Source organism: Melitaea cinxia, chromosome 4 (genome assembly GCF_905220565.1).
Source record: "Melitaea cinxia chromosome 4, ilMelCinx1.1, whole genome shotgun sequence".
Classification (NCBI taxonomy): domain Eukaryota; kingdom Metazoa; phylum Arthropoda; class Insecta; order Lepidoptera; family Nymphalidae; genus Melitaea; species Melitaea cinxia.
Genome location: NC_059397.1, coordinates 6,461,856 through 6,487,399, shown reverse-complemented (window position 1 = coordinate 6,487,399; position 25,544 = coordinate 6,461,856). Strand labels below are relative to the sequence as shown.

The window sequence follows — 25,544 nt, the reverse complement described above, 5'->3', positions numbered from 1 at the left end:
AGGTCTTTGATCAATATTTCAAATAAATTGAAATTATTGTATGAAGTTGTTTCTGTGCATTATAAAATAACTTGTAATAATTATTGACTGCATATAAGTGCGGATATTATTATATGGAGAAATTTGTCTTTATTTTATATATTTTTTATTATTTTGTCTGTAAAATACATAACGAATAAATACTTATTAAATATTGCTAAGCTGCTTAAGTTCGTAAATTCTAGGATGAATCCAAGAAAAAAGAGAAATTGTTATCCTTGGAACTTAATTTTTACAAAATCTGAGTATCTTTCTTAAGTTTTAAGTTTGTTTTAGTCAAAACTTCATCTTAATTTCACGTACGAATAACTTACAATATTTACTTTTAACAAACTATACATGCAGAGCAAAACATTGTTAGTAAGCTGAATAAGTTAGAGTATTTTAAAGTTATTAAATTAAATAATAAGCTTTGTATATTCGTCATTATCTCGAACTGTGACCTCATCTTAGCTGATAGGTCAAGGGTGTAAGTTATTTTTCATTGTTTTCTAAAACACGAAGGCGTCTGCAATACAGCTATAGTTATATTAGGGTATGATCGATTATCTTAGCTTAATGAGTGTCTTGACAGCCATTTGCATTCTTTAAGCGTAGGTTAGACTTAAGATTTTACTCGTTCATTATTTTCATAACTGAGGTCAAAAGTCAGCGGTGATACGTGACGAATTTATATGTGCATTTACTTCGACGAAGTTCTCTAGGGCTCACTTTGAAGCTTATTGATTACAAGTCGTGTCTCTACTCTCATGATATTGATATTAACTTTGATTATACACACGAATCCTTGTTCGGGGCGGTAATCAAATGCTACGAGTACTATAATCGTTCTCGCAATGTTGCAGTTAAATCATTTTGTAATAGTTTGAAGGGTGTGCCGTAATTTCTGTTCACTGTCAAACAATAGTATCTAAATATTCTCTTGAATTGACAAACAGATCCATCTAAAATGCAATGAAACAATTGTTATAATTATTTTAAATTACATTTTAGAATGTCGAAAAACAATGATAAAGAAATAGTTATACAGGTTTTATATACTAAAGCTTTACCTTTTTTACATATACATAAATGGCACCAAATTATGTTTTGCAAGCAAAACATTCTTTTATTGGTGCAATTTTTCTATGCTAATTGGTTTTTTCCCGGGCTAATAGTTCTGGGAGCAAAAGATGTTCGCATTTATTAATATTTAAATAGGAAAGGAGCTATTAAAATGGGGATCAACTGAAGATTATTCCCTGCAGTGTAACTAGCCGTCTTTTATACCTTTTGTATTCTTAAGAGGACTTTCAAAGCGTATTTTGCTGTGCAAAGTGCGATATATATTCACGGAGAAAAGTGGTAGAAAACGCTTCAGGGGATCTGGCCTGTTTCCTTATCTCATTTGCGTGAAACCTACATATCATGCAGGGAAATGGTGAAGTGGGATTTACTCAGAGCAAGTAAATAAAGGTAATTCAAATACAAGTTTATATCTCAAAGGAATACGAAATACAATTTATTTGGGTTAGTGCAGTCTGATGTTTTTACATATGTTTCTATATTATACGAGTACGGTTGGATGTTTACCTAAATTTGAAAATGATTCGATATATTATTTTTATAAATACAAAAAAGAATTATATTGACTGTTTTTTATAATTTAGCTATATTTAACATACTTCAAAAAAGGGAGTCTCAATTGAGAACCTCCTTCTACAGTCGAATTCGACTGTATTTTTTTAATGTGTGGTACCTCTGCTTTTTTACTGAGTGGACCAGTTTCGATGATTGCTTTTTTTAAACGTCAATTGGTCTCATTTAAATCTAGTCGATATCTTACCAGTACTTTTAGAAATATATCTAATAATGCGCATTTACTTGACTAGTTTTTCGTTCACTGACGTTGTATTATGCCTTAAGTATATTTGTACTGGGTGTACCGATTTTAATGATTCTTATTTAATCGAAAGCTGATGTTTGTTATGTTGTCGCATTGAAATTTAATTAAGACCTGATGAGTATTTTTTGAGTAATCTTTGATAATGCGTAATTAATTGACTATTTTTTTTGTCTACCTACGTTGTATACTGGTCGATGTAATTGAAGTCGGTTTTTTTGCGAGCAAACACAATTATACTTCATCAAATCTGATAATCTAATTTTTTCTAGATTAAGTAGTCTAGAATTGCTCTCAAACCTATATTATATTATATGTCAGTTTTTAATTTATTACTTCTTTGAAATATGTTAACAGTTGCGTTTCTTCGTTTATGATTAATGTTTATATAATATGTCGTACGAAACGCTTAAGTTACGTATTGTATGTTTTTCCGGACCTACGACACGAGGAATGCCAGTGATAGGCATGATTCACTATTACGGTATATCCTTACATATTTATATATGTAAGTATTTCCTACAAATTAATATATAAAGCGTGTCAGCGTAAAAGAAAAATTTTTTAGTATAATTTTTAGTATATATCTGGCATAAGAAAGCTTACAGTTTTTGTGGCTTTTAATATATTATTTCTTAACGTAACGATATAGGAAGAAATTAAGTAATTTTCTGCACGTAATAGTGTGTCAAATGAGGTCTAGATGACGTCATACAAACATTAGAATCCAGGAAGAGATATTTCCTTATTGCGCTATACTACCGAATCACACTATCTCTACTTCCGATGTACTCGTATATAAGTCTAAATATTTATTGTAGTTTTATTTTAGAACTGAATAAAATACACATAAAACACTAATAATAGTTACTTAATTTAGTTAAACACAAATTAAATATGTTTATTAGACTTATTTATAATTAACTTTCGGCTTTGTCCGCGTGGATTACCCAATTTTTGTTGTTCCGTTTTCGCCTGTTGAGGCTTTTTGTCACGCATTTATAACGTAACATTCTCTGTTAAAAAAAAAAAAAAAACAGAAATTTTTATCAAGTAGACTTTCAGTTTATCCATTTGTGATTGGAAAATATTCAAAAATATAAATCTTTTCTTTTTATAATATTTGAGAATAGATTAGGTATTTGTAGAGCCAGTTACGAGAAATTAAATAATCCACGGAGTCTTAGGCTTTCGCTTACCTCATCCCACCTTAAGATTCAGTACTCGTACATACGTCTCAGAATTTATTTCAAAACATACCTAAGTTTACGTATCCACTTAATCTTAACTGCAGAAATAAAGCGAATTTACTTCATACCAGAGTAATATGGTTTAATAATCCTTGGCGAGAATGTAAAGGATGATGTCAGATAGAAATAGATTTTGCGATATTTAAAGTAATCGCTATCATCCCTTCATGAATAATTTATCTGTAGCTCCAACAGTTAGAGCGTTGTAATTATGTAAGAGCTGTCGAAGTGTAATTACAGAGGAGCAATACAGCGCGATAGCAGCCGATATTTGATATTGCTCGAGGAAAACATGCAAATGAAAGGATCTGGAAAGGTTTATTTACAACACGACTTCAAGATTATTCGTTTATCTAGTAAAAATTGTTACGGTTTACGTTTAAAGCAACTCTACTAGTTTTACTTAATTAATTAAATTGAACAAAAATTATAATAAGTATGTCAAAGGTTTATATAGAGATAGATAGTATTGTTTAATTATATGAATGAATACAAAGCCTTTGTTTATGTTTATAAGTAAATGAATGTTCTAGAAAACCGGGACGGAGAAAGGAGGTGGAGATTTAAAACGCTGCAACCTGTCAAGAAAAGCTAATAAGGCGATTTATAGAATAATTTAAGTTCCAAAATATCTTTCCTTGTAAGGACGTGTTTGTGATGTATAATTCTTATATATAAAATTCTTGTGTCATAATGTTAGTTACAATACTCCCCCGATAGGGATGGACCGATTTTTATGAAATTTTGTGTGAATATCAGGAAGGTCTGAGAATAGGTCAACATCTATTTTTCATACCCCTAAGTAGTAAGACGGGGAATAAAGGTGTTAATAGCATATATGGCAAAACAACGTTTGCGGGGTCAGCTAGCTTTAAATATATTTATTTATTTATCTCTTATAATCACGGGCAAGGCAGAAACTATTACGTGAATACTTAAATTTCAATGAATTAAAACGTTTAAAATTATCGGGTCTTTAATTTTAGAAAACCGTTCACTCTATGCTTAATTAAATCAAGGTAACATTGTATATTCTATTAAACCGTCAAACATTGCTCACATCTCTGATAAATACACAATGTGTGAATACAAATTTTAATAAATAAACAGGTATATTACGTTTGATTTATTAATGTCAAAGGTGAATCAGGCCTTTTTGTTTGTTAGTTTTTATAATCACTTTTTATACTTTTATTATACTCGTATATGATCCTGTCTTAATGAATATAAATTAACGGATACATGATAACAGGCTTTCTTATATCACAATTAATGATGACTTCTGATGATATCATAAATTACTCTGATCATCTAATCTGTGACTCAGTATACTTTTTTGACGGATTTCATGTAGTTTTTTTTAATGCAGCTGGACGAAGTATTAAAAGTTATAAACGGTTATTGATTATTTCCAGAATACAGGTTTTAGTTCACATTATTAAATAAATACATGTATAGATAATTAAAGATAAATAATAAATATTAAAAAAAACCACTTGTAAGTATATTGTAGTTGAAAATGCGCGTTCTTATTAAATCGTTTTGAATATTTGAGCTGTCTGGACTGAATACATTTTTGGAAACTATATTTGCTATCGTAAAGGATATTATTAAATGGGTGTGGTACTTATGTAGATCCTCTTATTCAGCAAAATATATCGTGGATTATAAGTACGTTCATAATGTAGGTTTTATTCGATGTCACGCCTGCGTGGTTGCATTATTATTCACAAACATGCATGCCCCAAGCTCATGCAGACATAATGTAGTTAGTGCACTGCAAGGGCTCTGGTATCCCTTGAATTTATGTTTGCTATGTCAATTATGCGACGCATAGAGCGCTTTGAAGAAAAATCCCATTTAAAATTTCGTTTTATTTACGTTCGAAGGAAACGACTGACAGTTGAGGTAAATATTAATCCGTTATATTTATTCGACTTTATTACTTTAAATTAAGATTTCATTATATTAAATTATTTAAAATCTAAGTTAAAAAAAAATGTTGGAAGTAATATAACGCAACTAAACTGTAACTTTCAGTTTGAAAACATCGATGAGTTATCGAGAAATGTTCGGCGCTAACGACTCGATATGTTCGATCGTGCATCTCATTACTTGGATGAGTTTTCGATAAATGTCGGCGGCAGATAACATAACACTCTAGAATATTGTTACGATGACGCATTTGATGAGAACGTTTGCATTTCATTCGATAATCTTTAATATTATAATTACCTAAATCGAAAGGTTTTTAAAGATTTTAGATATACGTAATTATAACTGAAACGAACTACTATTAATTTGTTTGGGTACCTGAAAGAGAGCAACATTTATAAAGAAAAAAAAAATGTCCTTAGACACTTATGCAAAGATGCAAATAAAATTTGGACCTCTGGACAAATTAAAAAAGTGTTATCAACCCAATTAAAAAACACCTATAGTGCTGTGTATCTGTGTTATATTATGTTTCAAAAATGTTTTAGCATTTTAGTAAGTATTTATATTTAATAAGCAGTTCAGTTTGAAGGGCATTAACGATGTATCATTGTTAACCGTGTTAAGACATGAAGCGTTGTCTTCGATTGACAGCATAATGTGCTATCGGCTGTCAATCACAAACTAAACGTTCACATTCAGTAAGTCTTTCCAACAAGGGAAGACCGTAATTTTGAAAGTCAGTTTATCATTCGATACAAAGGTTAAACAATTTTCCCTAACCTTTATATCATGTAATTATTATAATTATATCTGTAATATGAATGTAAACATTTTAATACATACCGATAAAAGCTGCAAAGCTTTGATGAATTACTAGTGGTTAAGTGTCGGTACCTGCAATAAAAAATATAATTTACAATTCAATCGACATTATATTTGCTCCCGCAGTAAAACTTTTACATTACAATTCATTAAAACACGCAATCAAGCGACATGCAGTCAACGCTGAAGCTATAAACAATATAGTATAATTACATTGTTACAAATAGTGAAATCGAAATGCTGAAGTGGCTGAACGAAATTTCCCGCTTGTGTTCGTAATAATTCTTTAATGAAATTGCGTCACACGCATTTCGATTCCCGTCAGCTCCGTCAGTTCATTTAGCGGTCATTATTCGTGTGCACGACCCGTCGTCCGCTGCACGTCAACCTTGCATGTGTTTACGCATTGTAAATCGCTGAGGGTGGTATCTCGGATATAGTAGCCATATTTTTGATGATAAAGTTTAGGCCTTAGTTGATTTTATTTCCAATAAATACTTGTTTCGTAATTTGAACATTTTTTTTTAAAAATAGGTGCTAGGATACTCTGACGTATAATGATGTCCAGCTGGGCTACCTCTTTGGGTCCATATTAGGGATTATTTTTAAAACTATATCATGAAGGAAATTAAACTCAAAAGCTATTTTAAGAGCGAGTTTACTGACTTAGGGCACAGCAGGAAATTTCCTGCTCAAAATATGGAGACGCCCAAATGGGGTAGTACCTCGTCCTTACAGAAGATCACAGCTAAATAACAATGCTATCAAGCAGTGTTGTATTCTTGTTGGCGAGTTCGGTGACCAGAGCTCCTGGAACGGAATTGCGAGGCAGGGTCAGCATCGCGCTTGCGATTCTTCTGGTGTTGCAAACGTTCATAAGCTACGGTATCGCTCACCATCAGGTGAGCCGTATGCTTGTTTGCCGACCTAGTTATATATAAAAAAGAGTAATTAAGCAAATGATGCTTTAGTATATAATGTTATGTATACAACAAATTTAGTCATAAGTTATTTACGTTACATTGGATCTTATAAGGATAAATGTCTTAAAACCGAAGTGTAACCAAACATGTATTTCCGTCCAATAATTAAAAGTAATAAAAAAAGTGTTAAGTTATGATATAAAATATAAATAACATCGCTCGGGTGCTAAATTTATAGGAAAAATCTTTTATTGATGGGTCAAGAAAATGTAGTCCGTCAGTCAGATGCTGAGCCCGTTGCATCAACGTCCTATCAAAAAAAAAAAATAGTTCTGGTGAAATTGAGTAGGCCGTTTGTATCATGTAAAAAGAACTGTATTGTATAAATAGTTAAAATACTTTTTTACGACGATTAATTAAGAACAAACATTAGAAACATACAGCAAAAAGAGCTAATTAAAATTAATAGTGGTTTTCTAAAAAATAATGCGGTTAGCATGCTACTAAAGAATTACGCGTCGTGGCGTGTTATAGCAATATAAAGCTAGTTTTACTACATTTAAAAGAACTAATCATGGAATAAATCGTATTTAATTATTGCTTTTATAATTTCAAAAAAAGGTAATAAATATTGCTCGAGCTTAAAGTAAAATTTATGTTTCTGTGTTTGTATAAATAAATAACGTTATCCTGTATTACCCCACAGCTGGGCATAGACCTCTTTCCCCATGTACGAAAAGGATCAGAGCTTAATCCACCACGCTGCTCCAATGCGGCTTGGCGGATATATTCTCTACTGTGAGTAACGATCGCTATCAGGTGTCCATGATAACAACCGGCACTGACGGCTTAACGTGCTCTCTGAGGCACGGTGGGGAGACCCAAAAGGACTGCACAAACACTCAGAGCACGGCAAACATCTGTATGGTCAATACAAATGTTTGTCACGTGCAGGGATCGAAAATAAAAAAAGAGATTTAAGAGTAAGCGCTTCGTGTATTTTTGTTTTTAACCGACTTCCAAAAAAGGAGGAGGTTCTCAATTCGACTGTATTTTTTTTTATGTACGTTACATCAGAACTTTTGACCGGGTGGACCGATTTCGACATTTTTTTTTAATCGAAAGGTGGTGTGTGTCAATTGGTTCCATTTAAATTTATTTGAGATCTAACAACTACTTTTCGAGTTATATCTAATAATGCGTTTTTACTTGACGATTTTTTCGTCGACCTACGTTGTATTATACCGCATAACTTTCTACTGGATGTACCAATTTTGATAATTCTTTTCTTGTTGGAAAGGGGATATCCCTAGTTTGGTACCGTGATAAGGAAACTAGGATCTGATGATGGAATCCCAGAGAAATCGAGGGAAATTCTCGAAAATCTGCAATAACTTTTTACTGGGTGTACCGGTTTTGATAATTTTTAATTTAATCGAAAGCTGATGTTTATCATGTGGTCACATATAAATTTTATCAAGATCTGATAACTACTTTTTGAGTTATCTTTGATAACGCGTAGTTACTAGGCTATTTTTTCGTCGATCTACGTTGTATTACTTGTCGATGAAATTGAAGTCGGTTTTTTTTCGTTTGTGAGCAAACACAATTATTGTGAGAGTAAAGTACAGCCAGAGGAGTGGAATAATATAGTATTATATATTATATACTTTATTGCATTAAAAATAATGTACAGAAAATTACACATAAAGTTGATGGCAAAGGTGGACTTATCTCTAGAAGAGATCTCTTCCTGTCAACCAATGGTCACGAGATAGTACTGATTCGATTACACAAATAGTGTATACATTTCCACGAACATTCATGCATATTAAATACAATGTATTAAATTGTTGTAAGTTTCCATTTCCTCTTTAAATATTGGTAGAAGGGATACAAAAACTGAAGTATCTAGTAACACGCACAGAAAGCTCGTAATTAAATGAAGTCCTTCTGTGATATCAAATGCAGCAACTATTTGCCGAGAAAAGTTTCCCATCTTTCTTTGTCCTACAGTTCCAGCATATTGTGCGACGAACCGAACTAATTTTCATGCGACATTGGACTTTGCCCGACGACTTTCTGACAAAGTCGGACTTGTTACGAGTTACGTATCACCCTCACTATTATCTCGTTTCCAAAGTTTCGATTCCATTGCGTGAATCAGAGTCTGAAGTGGTTTAGGATTGAGTTTTGATTGTGTTGCCGGCATATGTGTAACATTGTTCTTTAGTCACACATTCGATACGCCTACAACAGTACCCATGTTTACTGTTCCGTTTTAGCTGTCAATCTTTTTAGCTCGCTGTTTTAAGCTTCTTTTTTTATAGTTTCATTTTTACTCATCTATACAAATATTATAAAGTGGGAAAGTTTGTTTAAGAGCACTAATCTCAAGAACTAGTAGTTTGAGTTAAAAGACTCTTTTAGTGTTGTAATAGTCCATTTACCAAGGAAGACTATAAGCCATATAACGTCACGCTATAACCAATAGCAGCCGAGTATAAATAACAAATGTTACAAAAACGGGAAATCAAGTTTGTTCTAAAATAATTTATTAATTGCGAAGGTGTCTTTAAAACCTTAAATGCATGGTATAAATTCTTATCCGTATAAATATGTTATTCATTACAGTATTTCTTTTTGAACCGAATCGTCCTTGACATCATTTGATTTCAATGAATATCTTAGGGGATATCATAGTTTTAAAATAACTCTGCAACGAATTAATGACCATAAAAATGAAAAGGTGATTTCTTATGCTATTATTAGCCGATATTATCGATAAGGAAATTTTAAGAAGATTTCTTTGTCTTTTATAGCATTTAATGTGGACGCATAACTTAGGAGATAATGTTAAATCAAATGAAACGATACCGCGTTGCGCCGTTCTCCGGCTTAAGTCACCTGAGTAGAACAGCACGTGAACAGTACTTAATTGTTTGAAAATATTTTAGTACATTTTTCCCCCAAATTAACGCGTCGTAGTGTCATTATTTAAATAAAAAAAACCGTGTTGCGTCGTGGGACACTAGATAGGAACAAAGTTAACCAGACACCAGATAGATAGGAACATAGGATTATAAAATATTAGTTTCAAGTTCTATTCGAGGTATTAAGAAAATAATTTTATTCGGGTATACATTTTTTATTATAATTTTTTTTATCGATAAAAATCAAAAAGCTACTTTACAAAATTATCTTAACACTTTTATTTTATTTACAATTATTTATGCAAATATCGAAATATCCAATAATTTTATAATAATATAATTTAAAATAACGCAAACTGCAATAATAATAACAGTCATCACGTAGACTATATATTAGACATTGAATAGATATACGTGACTATACATAAAAATCTTACGCGTTTTTTAACGTTACGGACGTTTTAGCCGGCTATGGTACCCCTTCACAACGCGCCATAAGGAACTTCATTCCAAAAATGGCTAAAATGTGCCTAATGTTAATGTGTAGATGTCTTTGAAATATTTTAAATACATATATTATTTGTTGTATTAATAAAACTATTGTGAGGTAAGGAAACTCATACGACTAAGAAGAAATTGTAAGACATGCTTCATCAAATTAATAACCGTTGAGCAACACGGATAGGACTCCAGCCTTGCATAGCAGCACAATCATGTTCTGCATTTAAAGGTACATACATACAAACGTTACGAAATGCTAGATGGTTATATACTTACAATACGTAACAACTCCTCGACAACTACGTCGTCAGTATATTTCTTAATACGTCATCAACATAAGAACCCGAGGATACATTTACGACAGCCGTGTTTTAATAGCGCTGATAAATAAGTATAGAAGTTATAAATACGTGCGATCGAAGAAGGAGAAATTAACTCGTTTTGAGCCGACGTCAAAAAAAGGAGGAGGTTCTAAATTCGATTATATTTTTTATACTTTTTTTTATTACCTCAGAACTTTTTACTGGGTGGACCAATTTCGATGACTCTTTTCTAATCGAAAGCTGGTGCCTGTGATGTAGTCCCATTTAAATTTGATCAAGATCTGTTGAGTACTTTTTGAGTAATCTTTGATTACTTATTTACTTGACAATGTAATTGAAGTTGTTTTTTTTTTTGTGGGCAAATGCAATCGTTGTCTATAGTAATTAAAAATTGTATGTTTTGGTTTTTAAATACAGAATTAATCTTATTTACTATTAGTGTTTAGTTTGCTATTTTATATACCGCTAGTTACCAAAGTTACCGTCATATGAATGAATGCCTTAAACGAAGTTCTCGAACGAGTTTTATACAAATTAAAATTACATAATTGGATCGTACCAAATTGAACCCGAGCACAGGTTCAACTTTACTCTCTGAGCTTCAAACTACTTGGAGAGGAAAGTAAACGACATAAGTTTTTAAAGTACTAACCATAAAGGTCATAATGCCGTAAAAAGCCTTTACGTGTTCCACCTGTGTATTTGTGAAACTACATTGTGTACAAATAGCACTGTCCCGCAACGCAATACATCGTAGAGCGCGCTTGCGGGAACAAAACTCAATTAGCAAGTATTACATTTCGTAGTTTTATCCTATTTTAGCCGTTGCTATTTTGTACGCTAATGACATTTTCGATATAACGTTAGAGAGTAATTTATGTTACAGTAAATCTTTTTTGGTATAAAAATCTGTTATCTATTCAGACAAAATCAAGATCAAAAATTCATTTATTCAAGTAGCTTTTGAATTGTCATTAATATTTTATTCGATTAAAACAAATTAATTAGAGTTAATCTAAGAAGCTATCACTGATTTGGAATGTAGAAGTATGAGTTATATTTTAATTATATTTTTTGGTTCCGAATGAAACATTTAAATATACCGTTAAGTAGTATAGGTATACACATTGGTTTAAATGATCTATTGAGTCAGTAGAACCGTTGGTCGTTGAATGAAGCCAAAGAAATTACTTTGAACGTTAACACCGACTTGATTGCTCTCAGAGTGTAGTTTCCGGGATTCACTTTATCAAAAGACTGTATTTAGTGATGTGCTGATACACATTTACTTGTTTATTCGATAGTTATAGATTAGTTATAATTAATAAAAATAGTGTGCTGTGTGGCTACGGCACTAAAGAATTTAGCCACCCACTCTCTTCCCGTGGGTGTCGTAAGAGGCGACTAAGGGATAACAAGGTTCCACAACCACCTTGGAACTTAAGAAGCCGACCGATGGCGGGATAACCATCCAACTGCTGGCTTTGAAATACACAGGCCGAATACGGGCAGCAGCGTCTTCGGTGCGACAAAGCCAGTACTGCGGTCACCAACCCGCCTGCCCAGCGTGGTGACTATGGGCAAAACACATGAGTTCACGTTATTTTTGGCGTAAACTTGTGGAGGCCTATGTCCAGCAGTGGACTGTATAGGCTGTAATGATGAATAAAAATAGAGCAAATTACACAATATTTAATAGATTAGTTAATTTTTTAAGTTTACTTATAATATTTGCGTTTAATGGAAACGATGTCAAAGCTTAATACGATTATTTATGACTTATTTCAATGAGATAAGTGAATATTACGTGTTATAGGGTATTAAATTTAGTTAGTATGTTATGACTTATTGGTATTAAGTAGACGTCATTTTTAAATAAAAACAAACAGTAAAATTTATTTTTTCTTTAATGATTAGCTTTATTTAGTGGTGTCAATGATGTTCAATGCATCCCTTTAAAATTACTTTCTATCTTTATTCTAGTATAAGTTAGGTGTTTGAGTTAACATATGGAGAAGCCAGGTATCAATATTATTAGCGGAGTCGATTTTAAGTGATTCATTCCATCACTATCGTAGTGCCAATCGAGAACATTTCCACCGGTTCAGTGTAAACGTGACTTTACTCGTGTTGCCAGCTAAATTATTTGGATTCACAGCAATGAATAGTAAATTGGTTCGGCTTTATTCGAACGGTTTAAAAATTGTTATGAATTCCCGGCTTACTACGTTTCCTCCATTTATGGAAAATTCGAAATATGAAATACTTACATTAAATTTGAAATTTTCAATCGTTTTATACATTTCGTTTATTTTATACACTAGATCTTATAAAAATAAGATCTATGAGCGGTTTTTATCAACTTCACCAGGTCAGGGTTTTTCCTGTGTTTTTATTTTTGAAATAATTTTACATTTACTGTAAAGTTTTATTTGCCAATAAATCTATTTTAGGGTTATTGCTGAAGTATTAATTATTTATTAATTAATTATTTTTAATTTGAAGTAATGGTAGCTATGAAAATTTATACAATCATAGAATAATACGATGTTATCAATTGCAAATAAACCAGACGGGTGTTGCATGTAAATTAATTGTAATGTATGTTTTTAATATGATATAAATAAGTTAATAAACACACAAGCACAAAACCTAATTTTGAAAATATTTTATGTCAAATTTTTTTCATTATCAATGTATTTTGCAATACAAAATTGAGATTTAAAGATAAACATTTAAAATAACGATAAAGTCTGGTAACATGAATTATTAAAATAAATTATATAATATATTTTGAAAACAAATTGTTTTATCACCACTAGTGGAGCATCCTCGAGCAAGCAAGTAATTCTTCTCGCTCCGCATACAAACAGCCCCTAAGGAGGCGACAATCCTCTCCGCAAACAATAAAAATATACATAAAAATAAATTTGATACTTCGAAACCGTCGACCGTGAGGAATATGCATTATTTGACTGTTTCCACCGACGACTTGGCTATCAAACCTGTTATTTTTCTTTCCTTATACACATAAATGTGTCGTGAAACGAAAATGGACGTTTTAATGTAGTTTTTGTGTGAATTATGATCATAAAATTTTGTATTCTACTAGCTGACTCGCCGAACTATGTACCGTCATATATATATATATATATATATATATATATATATATATATATATATATATATATATATATGTGAATATATCGATTTTATTATGAAAATTTCTTTTATACAAGCCTTGTTCTGACAATAACGACCAGAAAAAGAATTATTCGATTTAGTGCAGTCGTTCGAAAGCTACACGTTTATACATTTCTATTTTCATTTCTTTCTATTATCATTCTTCTTCAATTGCTGATTTATTTTTATTTATCTAGATATTTAAAAATAGAATAACTAATAAATATCCATAAAGTACAAAAGATACAGAATCATTGAATAGTGTATTTATATATGATTTGCGTATTACATTGTGTAACATAATTGTGTTTGCTTGCAAACGAAAAAAAACCTACTTCAATTATGTACATCGACCAGTCGTACTACACAACGTAGGTAGACAAGAAAGTTGTCAACTAAATAAATACGCATTATTCGAGATAACTCAAAAAGTAGTGGTCAGAGTCCAATAAAAGTTAAATCGGACAATATGACAAGCACCACCATTTGATTTAAAAAAGAATCATCGAAATCGACCCACTTAAAAGCTATGCGGTAACACACATAAAAAGGCAATATAATATATATTATATTACTATTTTATTATATGTATATATTTTTTTACTATATATCTTTTCAATATGGTTGGATTAATAACCTCCTATTTTGAAACCGCTTAAAAATGTGTAAGATATGAGTGGAGACAGCGCTCCTTTACTACGGTACTAAGCATTTAAAGAATTTTTAGGACAAGATGAGACATCTTTTTGGTATCCTTTTTAGAAAATACTTTTATACCTAGCTTTATTGCTAAAATGCTTACTATACATGTCTATTATGTCCGTGGTATTTTATTTAATTTCAATAACATATACTTTAATCATATATATATAATTAAATGAATAATTTCATTTAATACGCAATAAACCACGATGATTTTTTATATTGGATTAAAATTGGTTCTGTCAGTTTCTATAAATCTGCCAACAAAAGGATTATTCGTAAACTTTATTTAACAACTTGTTTAACTAAGGAATACTCACTTGCGATTTTAGAGCCCTTAACTTTCAGTTCTTTCGAACATGTCGCTTAGTTTTCCAATTAGAATAATTCAGTATCAATCTTCAAAAATGAGTATTAAAAAAAAATTAAAATAGTTATTAGGACCTAATTGTTGAAAATGTTAACAAAAACATTATTACAAGTAGGTGATCCGAATTCAAATAACGTCAGCTGATGAAACTAGCAAACAGTGGGTGGGGAAACATAAGGCACGTGTCGAAACTCTCAATAAATTGGATTGCACCGCGGCGCAAGCGTCACTGAAATTGGATTGTGTACTATCTAATAAGATCGTGATATCCGACGATGATGTTCGTGACACATATTGAGATCATTTTACTTTACTTTTTATCGGGAAACAAAAAGTTTTAATAATTTACCGATACAATTGTGACATTTCGCGACGTTCTTGGACGTAGAGATTTGTATGCATTAATTTTTGTTCGAATTAATATCTAATGCAAGATGTGTGCTGACGAACGTTGGATGGTGTAGTTATCATAAATTTCTATTGATGTAAGCAGTCGTTGGTACGATTTACGCGCGGAGGTCTTTGTATTTGTAAAAATTATTATTTTTAACCGACTTCCAAAAAAGGAGGAGGTTCTCAATTCGACTGTTTTTTTTTTATGTATGTTACATCAGAACTTTTGACCGGGTAGACCGATTTAGACAAATTTTGTTTTAATCGAAAGGTGGTGTGTGCCAATTGGTCCCATTTAAATTTATTTGAGATCTAACAACTACTTTTCGAGTTATATCTAATAATGCGTTTTTACTTGACGCTTTTTTCGTCGACCTACGTTGTATTATACCGCATAACTTTCTACTGGATGTACCGATTTTGATAATTTTTTTTTGTTGGAAAGGCGATATCCCTAGTTTGGTACCATGATAAGGAAACCAGGATCTGATGATGGGATCCCAGAGAAATCGAGGGAAACTCTCGAAAATCCGCAATAATTTTTTACTGGTTGTACCGATTTTGATAATTTTTAATTTAATCGAAAGCTGATGTTTATCATGTGGTCACATATAAATTTTATCGAGATCTGATAACTACTTTTTGAGTAATCTTTGATAACGCGTAGTTGCTTTACTATTTTTTTGTCGATCTACGTTGTATTACTCGTCGATGTGATTGAAGTCGGTTTTTTTTCGTTTGCGAGCAAACACAATTAATTTGAGTGTTTGTTCAAACCAAATTTATTTAACATTATACATATTTACAATTCACAACTTAAGAACTAAAGATTTACAGATAGTTTTGGTATAAATCACGTCCGCGTGGAATTCTGGCAAGAATGCTGGCAGCATTTCCCCGTTGAATCGCTATGCCGATTCTCTGGGCAAAAAATTCACCAGCCCTCTTGTCAACAGTGGGGGCAATAAGGCGAGGAGTTATCTCATTTAAAAGATTTTTAGCACTGCAAAGGTCCAAGTGTTTCGACTGCAAACGACACAAAGATGTAATTTGGAATTAGTGACGAATATTTGTGCCGTTCAGTCATTTCAGCTTTTTCCAGTGTTTATTGTAATCGATCTTTCAACTGTGCTCTGAAGAACATATAAAACTATTGTGTCCCTATTGTCATCAATAAGAAATTATAACAATCGTTACATTTAATAATAAAATTATGTACTCACTAATCTGTAGTAAAGAGGATTCACGGATTAAGCTTCTACTCTTTTATCTAACCTACATAAGATTCGAAGGTTTTGTCTCGAAGCAGATCATATACTCGTACAAATGGTTTAAGTTTAGTTCAGTTATTAAGTATATCAATAGTATTTAAGAGTTCATGGATAGTTTTTCATTCAATATGACATTCTTAATTACACGTTAAATATTTTCATTCCATCTGTAAATCAGAAAACACATATCCCATCTGTGTACTCGTAGTCACGATATTGTTCGGATAACCCATTTCGATTCATAATATTTGATGAGTTTTCGTAACAGCACTTTTGTAAAAGTTCGTTACAATTCATGGCGTTGCTCGTATGTGAGCGTGTGTTACTTCATTTTGATTGGTTTCTGTGTGTATTCATTCATTACATATTAGGTTGAAAATAAAATTTGAAACAATATTTTGCGATATACTGGACAAGTGTTCAAATAATTTTGTTTCTATTTTGTTTATTTACAGTACCGTAAAATTGTAAAATATAACTTTAAAAACATATTAATAAAATTCTAAAAAGGGACTAAGCGTGGGTGATTTTCTTACTAACACATAAAATGCCTCATATAATTACCTTACGTCGGGGTTACGAAAAAACACAACACACAAAAATAACCAGATCAAGATCCCATTTGTATACGGCCTATACAAATATTTGTCATGTGCGAGTTCGAACCCGTGACCGCTATCGCATAATAGAAAGAACATGACTGTATATTGGATAGACAGACAGGTTGATAGACATGGTGGTTGATTGAAAATTCGGTTCTTATTTGTATTATGACGGTGCAAAATACTAATATTGACACGAGTGTTGTCTCTATTCCTATAAATATTCATAGGAATTTATTTAAGCGTCCTTACGCCTCCAACCTATGAATGAAATTAGCATCGCTATATGCGTCTGTGAGTTTTTTTAGGTATGTTTAAATGAATAATTAATTTCTATTCAATTAAAGCGATATACGAGTGTTTATTTCTAGATTTTAGCATATATTGACGTAACGGTAAATAGAAAATAGTCCATTTTACGATTATTTACTTTTTTTTCATTATATATTTATAAAGGCTGATGGAATATGAAGTGATTTTTAAAACAATATTTAAACAGTCGTTTAATTCTACCATACTATCTACTATGTAATCTATTATATTCTCAATAATTTAACACTGAATGTGGTCAAGTCCTATGGGCATTGTTTGAGACCATCAAAAATAATATTAATTTTTTTTTTTACACAATACACACACGGTCGTCTATTCCTAAAGTAAGCAACTTAATGCTTGTGTTATAGGTAACAGCCGACTGGTATATAGCTACATATATTTTTTTGGATAAACATACTTATAAATAATACATATATAAATATATAAATAAATATTTATATTACAACCAGACTCGGGGTGGGAATCGAACCCACAACCCTCGGAGCAGAAAGCAGGGTCACTACAAACTGCGCCAACGGGCTAGTCAATTTGTCTGTATTTTGCCGGGTAGTTTTTTTTTATACCACGAGAGTGAGAAATAACCGTACGGTTCGGTTCACGGTAATTGGTTACCTTTGCGTAAGACTAAGGCCGCTACGGAAAGATGGCGCATCCTTAGGGGCTTTGGCTACGTTACTCATCACAAGACACAATACTACTAATTAAGAGAATTATTATTATTATTATTATTTTTATATAAGTTTTAACATCCATGGGCTCTTAAGTGCCATGCCTTTTTTATTTACATTTTAATTTTCAAAGCTTTGAGGCGTATTATTTTCAACATTGCATGCTTCAAATTGCGAACTAAAGCTTATTTTCTATAATTCGATGGTGAGTCCAAAACTGACCGAGAGAGGTATATATACCTATATATACATATATATTATATTTATATATATTTATTTATATTATATATAGAGAACTATTATTTGACTGTACAATATTAATTATATTTTATAATACAATAGGGATATTATTATATATACACAGGTATTGTTTACTCGTTTAGCGTATCATTTTAAAGCCTTAGGAGACGAAGACACGATCTTACCGTATTATAACTTAATTAATTATTACTATTTGTCAAGTTTAGTAGACATCCGGCTTAGAGTAGCCTTAGAATAATAGTTAGTTCCAAGGTGTGAATTGTTCTTAAGTAATATAACGCACGTGGGAAGCTCTCACGGTGTTACGGGCTACGACCTAATTGAGCGCGCTTCTTACAGATAGCGCACTGACCGTTTTGCAAACAATTGCAATATATTACTATTTAGAGCGTTCTTTTCATGTGATATTTAATTGTATGAATTGAATGTATTATTAATTAAAGAGATGTTTACAAGTCCTAACTTTCAACAGAGTTGTTTGATTATTACATTATATTTATTTTATTCTTTCTTAATGAGATTCAACTTGTTTTTTTTAGTTGACGTTTTTCGTATTAAAAATCAAAATAGAAAAATATAATAAAGGGAATTTAAATTTAGAATTCTACGTGTTTTTCACAGAGCGGATAAAATTTTATATTCGTTTTTTAATGCAAAGGAAGCTAGCTAAAGGTAAAACTTTTTGGTGTCATTTTAAGCTCGTAATACTTATAAACGGTAGACGTAAGAGCTTCCGTTCTCATGAATTTTATTTTACTTCTAAACCTAGGCGAATAAAGGAAAAACTACCTAATCTTTGTCACATGATCTATTCTCACCATTGTAATTTATATTAATAACCCTAGTATTATGAGTAAGAAGTTCTGCACTTATCGTTTCCTCTCGTAATTGACGTGAGTAAACTCCATGCGATGTGAAAAAATGAAATCTCTATTCTCAAGGCGATGTTAGTTTCTCCACGAAAATAGATTTAAGCGCGATTAGTGTTACAATTAAACATGTTTATCTACCAAATTTCCGTTACATTGTTAGTTTATTACGCAAAGAGGATTGAAATATGATTGCCTGCGTTCTGTTCTTGCTTGAGTTATCCGATAAGTACGAAAATTTTGCAATTTACTAATTATAAGATACCTTAGACGTCATTAACCTATTTGAGGTATTGTGCTCGTTCAACCGTGTAATTTTAGCGAAACCAAGAATAATACGTACCGAGAAGAACGTATTTGCACATTTTGTGTCAACTTGCTTGAATATTTTCCTTGTCTCACACTGAGTAAATACTTTTACAAGAACTGGCGAATATTTTGCATATTTCGAGATAATCTTTACAGTTTTTTTTTGATCGTATCGTGAATGAGTCAACTTTTTATTACGAAAAATTACAATCTTTATTGTAACAACTTAATTAAAGCATATATGTATTTTTTTTTGTGCTCATAGGTTGAGATATATGATTCAATAAATGCTTACATAAAGACTTTAACCACGTTGTTTGTTTTCATATTTCTAATTGTTTCTTTATGTAATTATAAGAATGACATAGTATGTTTCGTTTTTAACTAAAATTTCGATTAAATTAATAAGAATTTTGTTAAATTGCTCTTGTTGTTTATATCCACGTGGTCTAAAGAATCCTGTTCGCTTATGTTAGGTCATAGTTATTTATGGTTAATGTTCAAGAGACGTTCATGTTTATTTTGGTTATGTATTTAAATAACAAGGTGTTTACATGGATGACTCATTAAAAAAAACATATTAACTTTTTAAATGTAAGCCAAACAGCATTTTTTGAAACATTGCAAACATGCAAAATTAAATATATGTATATATGAAAGTAAAAATGTTTTTTTTGTTGAAGTTAGATTTTAAAAAAATCCGCTATATATCGTGCATTATATTCAGATAAAACTTACGAAAAAAAAGCTGTTTAGGTAAAAAGCTTTTCTATATTCAGTTTATATTGTCCTTTGTTTAATTTATAGAAGTGCTATACACTGAACCATCTCAGCTATATTGTAATCTTTAAAATGGAACTATTGTTATTTGAATCGACCGATAAAAATACTATGTAACTTCAGTAATAGAGCGTTCGATAGAATAGAGTATTGTTGAATTTTAAATACAATTTAAACCTTTTGTTTACAAAGAATATGACATGACTAGGGCTGTGTCTAAATTATCTGGCACAGTGGTACATTATGAGGCAAGGATACGCCTATAGGTACGATTATTAAATAACTATAAACATGTTGTCTATTTTCACAATGTTCTCAACGGTGTTGAATACTTGGAAACAAAATTTAGTCAACAATGGAAGGATTACGAAATATCTTTAAATGCGAGGCATGCGTGATCAGTTTAGTAACGAATACATCCTTAAAGACGCATGCTAAAGTTAAGGTTTTATTGAGTGAAATGCGTCGCGACTTCGGTCATGTACATTGTCTATATTGTGTATATTTTTTACCTTATATTCAGAATGAGTATCGATATTTAAATAGTTGTTTAAAGGGTAAATAAATAATTATAAGTAATTTGACTTTTAAAAATAAAACATGACGTTATCGAACTGTTCGATAATAAGTCAATAAAATGAAAATATGATATTAATATATTATTACGTTTCACTACAAATAGACAAACTTCGCGGTTTTTGTTGCATTAGGTTTCACTGCTTGACATATAAATTTTTAATTTGTACGATTTTATTTTTGTGTTACCCGCACATTAGGAAATTCTAAACATTTTTTAATATCACATCAAAAATATAAATATATAAATTTTTATTGCTCTATTATTAGTATTTGAATAGTAATGACGCGTTGGCGCAACGGTCATAGCACTGGTTTGTGGCCTTTGCGCTGGCGGTTGCGGGTTCGATCCCCGCACATCACAAGTATTTGTATTGGCTATACAGATGATTGTCGTGGTCCGGGTGTTTGTGCAGTCCTTGTGGGTCTCCCCACCTTGTCTAGGAGAGCACGTTAAGCGGTCGGTCCCGGTTAAGCTCTGGTCCTTCTCCTACATGGGAAAAGAGGCCGTGCAGTGGGATATTACAGACTGAAGCAAGCAGCATTTGAATACTGAAATAAAATACAAACAAACTTAATACACAAACATAATTCATTGTCTTTTCCGTTTTCATATTAATATTATTTTTCTTCGTTATGTAGATAAATTAATATTGCCTATATGTATATATGTAGATAAATTAACTAGATGAAGCAAACGGCCTCCATATCTATCGCCATATCTAAGAACTATTTATTGTAGTTTTGTTTTCACATTTTTCATTAAAGAAATCCTTTTTCAGTGAGAGTTAAATGTATTCTTATAAAGCTATTCTCTTAGTCCCCTCAGTTAACTTTAAGAGCGCTTGTTGATCTTAAACAATGGAGGTGTTAATGCGTTTAGAAATTATTCCCTTAGTGTCACTTTAAATTATCTTGGACATTTTTAGGTAAAATTATTCAATATACGCCAGTAAAATTATAATTAATTTTGCATAATAAATAAATTTATATTCGAACGCATTTATGATTAATTTCTTTTCGTAAATTTATGAATTGCTATTATAATAAATATCGCATAGAGTATGAAAATACATGTATTTATTATATATTTTATTGCACACCACAAATACAATACAAGCAATGCATAAAGATAGTTGCAGACTGTGGAGTACTATGGGCGGACTTATGGCTAACTAGCCGTTTATTCCAGACAATCCGGTTTAATAATAATTTAAGACAAATTTTCCTATTTCGAATAGTCATCATTTAAATGTTAACATTCTAAAATACACTTTGAAAACGTGCAAATAATTCAGGGCCATTTCACCAAGAAGGTTTAACCAAGTTGTAAATTACACAAATGGCTGGGAGAAGTGTACCTAACTTAGGCTAACAAATGCCGGGGACAGTTGCCTTCTAATCAAGGGTCAACCATACACGTCGGAAAGTCGCAAACAACTAAAACAACAGAGTTGTGTTGCGGTCGGCATTTGCATTTTACGAGTACTCCTAGTGTACTAGCTTTTAGATCTCCTGGTTATAATTTTAATTTTACACTTGAATTTGCTAAGACACTTTCTTTTAGTTAAATTGTTAAATATGACTTTATTTTATATTTTATTCATTACGACAGCTATTTGGTAGGTTACATATCATGTCATTTTCATGTCATTTGCTTTTGTGTTTTTAGGCAGCATTATATGTTAGTCTTTTATTTTTTTTCTGTATGTTATAAGTTTATTTTTATTATTTTTGTTTTTTCTAGATGATAAATCTTTTTTTATTATTTAGATGAAAAGAGTTCAAGTTTTAGTTATTTATAGAAGCGATGAATCCGTAAAAGCTTTTCTTTTGATATCGCAGGGGAACCCATTTACGGGTGATATCCAGGACGTAGGAGGTAGGCAGTCCTAGACCGTATGTCGGCAGTCCTAGACCGTATGTCGGCTTCAGCACTTGGGGGTGCACTACCGATCAAACCCCTGCGGGAGCCTTCAGCCGCTTTAATTGGAGGGTTCCGGATCTGCAGGTAACAAGATCCCACCAGCGACAGGCTGGCCTCGGCGAAAAAGCCAGACTTCTCCTCCATGGGGACTGTCCGGCTCACCTCTGAACAATCCCGACAATGCCGTGTCTAACAGAAGCGGGTTCCCATACTAGCCCGACACGGGCGCAGGGGCGTTACTGAAGGCGCATTAAGTAGCGCCTCCTATGCACCACCGTTCGTCGCCTGCGGAGAGAATCCGTAAAAGCTTCGTCAGTACGTAGTAAAATATTTAATTATATACCGAGCTATATGATCACCACTTAACCCTTCAAGTTTTCCCTTGTACTTCTTAGCAAATTAATCATCTTGTTCGTTTTCGTATTAATAATTAATTTAATGAAGCCTACACAGCCACTATTTAGCTAATATTAATTTCATGTATCATGTATAAAAAAGGCTTCATTTAGATATTTAATACACAATTAGGGTCACTAATAAACATATTAAAACTATTGGCATAGTTCTTGCGATGATGTCCGTCCACGAAAATTAAAGTGATCCCATTGGCGCTAAGGGTTCACTGATATGAATATTACATTACACCTTGGGTCAACATGTAAGTACTCAGTGTGAGGTTATTACGAATATGTGGTAATAAATACGTAATTGTCATATGCTTACTGTATAGTAGTAGTATTATAGTCTTTAGTGTTTAATTTTTATTTCCAAATAATTATAGAAGGGCCGTTATAGCGAGAAAAACAACTGTGGGTAAGGAATTGAAATGTTTGAGAAGGACGACAGGATATTTCATAATTTTAATGAAATAAGTCCATTGTTTAAGCGAGAATTTTGTAAATAATAATACAAGGTGTGTGAATTTCCGGAATGTCATTTTTTGTCTCTTGAATAATATCTAGTTTTTGGAATCATGCTGTGTAAAGATTTGTTTGAATAAGCCAATATATATACTTCTCAAAAAAATTAAATGAAAAATCTTATTATTAAGTAAAGGGGGTTTTTATACATAAATTTACATTTCGAGCTTACTCAAATAAATTTTGATTAATTTTGGCCTATGGTCTGAATGCGGATAACAGATATTAAAAAAGAATTTACTTAATTTCGTAAAAGTATGTCATAATGTGGTGTTAACATTAAATTTTTTGAATGATACCTTAGTGATCTTCAACCACCAAGAATAAAAGTTATCAATATATATTGTCTTCATATACAAGTTAATTAAAAATTAATAAAAATTTAATTTAAAAATTAATTAAAGTAATGACTACGGGCAATACACGCTCACTGAGTAAGTACTGTTTACTAACTCCGTTAAGGTTAAATCAACGCTTCTATCGATTGAATTTATGAATACGCTATAGAATTATTAATGAATAGTTTATTATATTTGAATATGGTTATCTTTGTTTTCTTGTTTTAATTCAATTATAATATCTTCATAATATTATTAGCTTTATAATATATTCTATTTGAGAGTTCAGTGTAAAGTGATGCATGTATAAATTTCAGTTAGTTTTTCGAAATATTCATTTTAGTTTAAAGAAAAAGTACAGCAGTATTTCCCAAAATTTTCAAAATAAAAGAGGCTTATTTAAGATTATTGATCAAACTTCTCTGCTTATTTGGGTACCGTTTTATCTTCATACTTACAGTATACTGTGACTGTCTATAGATAGATATTTATAAAAAGGAAAAGGCACTTGGAATGATATGTACATTAATATTTAATAAATAATTTCAAAAACACATTATTGATTTTAAAGCTCCGTTATAAGGATAGGCGATATAATTGTGTTTGTTCGCAAACGAAAAAAAAAATCGACTTCAATTACATCGAAAAGTAATACAACGTAAGTAGACGAAAAAAATTAACAAACGTACTAGTCGTCACTACGATTTTAGAGGGTTTACCCCGATTTCTCTGGAATTCCATTATCAGATCCTGGTTTCTTTAATCATGGTACCATCCTTTCCAACAAAAAAAAAAAAAAGAATTATCAAAATCGGTTTATAAACGACGACGATTAGAAACGACGAAGTTAGGCAGTACTTTAGAATCCAGGTCAATTAAAATCCACTAATAGCACTAATAATATCAAGTAAATTTATTTAATATCAGTTAACACAATTCTTTATCTAGAAATTTCTGAAAGAACGCCATAACGGTTTTGTTAATGTGTAAACAGAAGTTTACATTAAAATATCAACAGATGGCACTCCATGCAGTATTATAATAGTCAAGAATAAAATATTTTTGGCTATTTTATCTAAATAATAACTTTGTTATTTATTATATCTACAACAAACTTGTGGCAAGTTTGTTGTAGATATATCGATCACTGTCCGTCTGTTGCAAATAATGATACATCGGCTTTTACGAAGTAGTATTATTGTAATTCAATTAAAGTGTACGGTGTAAAGTTTGGCTCGGAGGCATCTTCGACAGCCGTTACAAATATAATTAATGGTTTCAAACGTCTTTTACATGTGACGGAGATATAAATTTTGATATAATTAAACTGTGATTAAATTGTCAACACCGAATTTACGCGGATAGCTAGGGTATTACCGAGGTGGATAGGGGGGCAATTTCATTATTAATGAACTTTTTTCACAATTC

The 25,544-nt window shown here is 31.5% G+C and overlaps 1 protein-coding gene across 1 annotated transcript in view; it reads right to left on the bottom strand.

The window, feature by feature from the left end:
• Positions 1-25,544, bottom strand: part of LOC123670055 (flocculation protein FLO11) — a 136,950-nt gene that overhangs the window by 30,513 nt on the left and 80,893 nt on the right. The window contains exon 4 of the mRNA XM_045603564.1: positions 5,953-6,003. The gene's annotated coding sequence lies outside the window, so the exon portion shown is untranslated. The remainder of the gene's footprint in view (positions 1-5,952; positions 6,004-25,544) is intronic.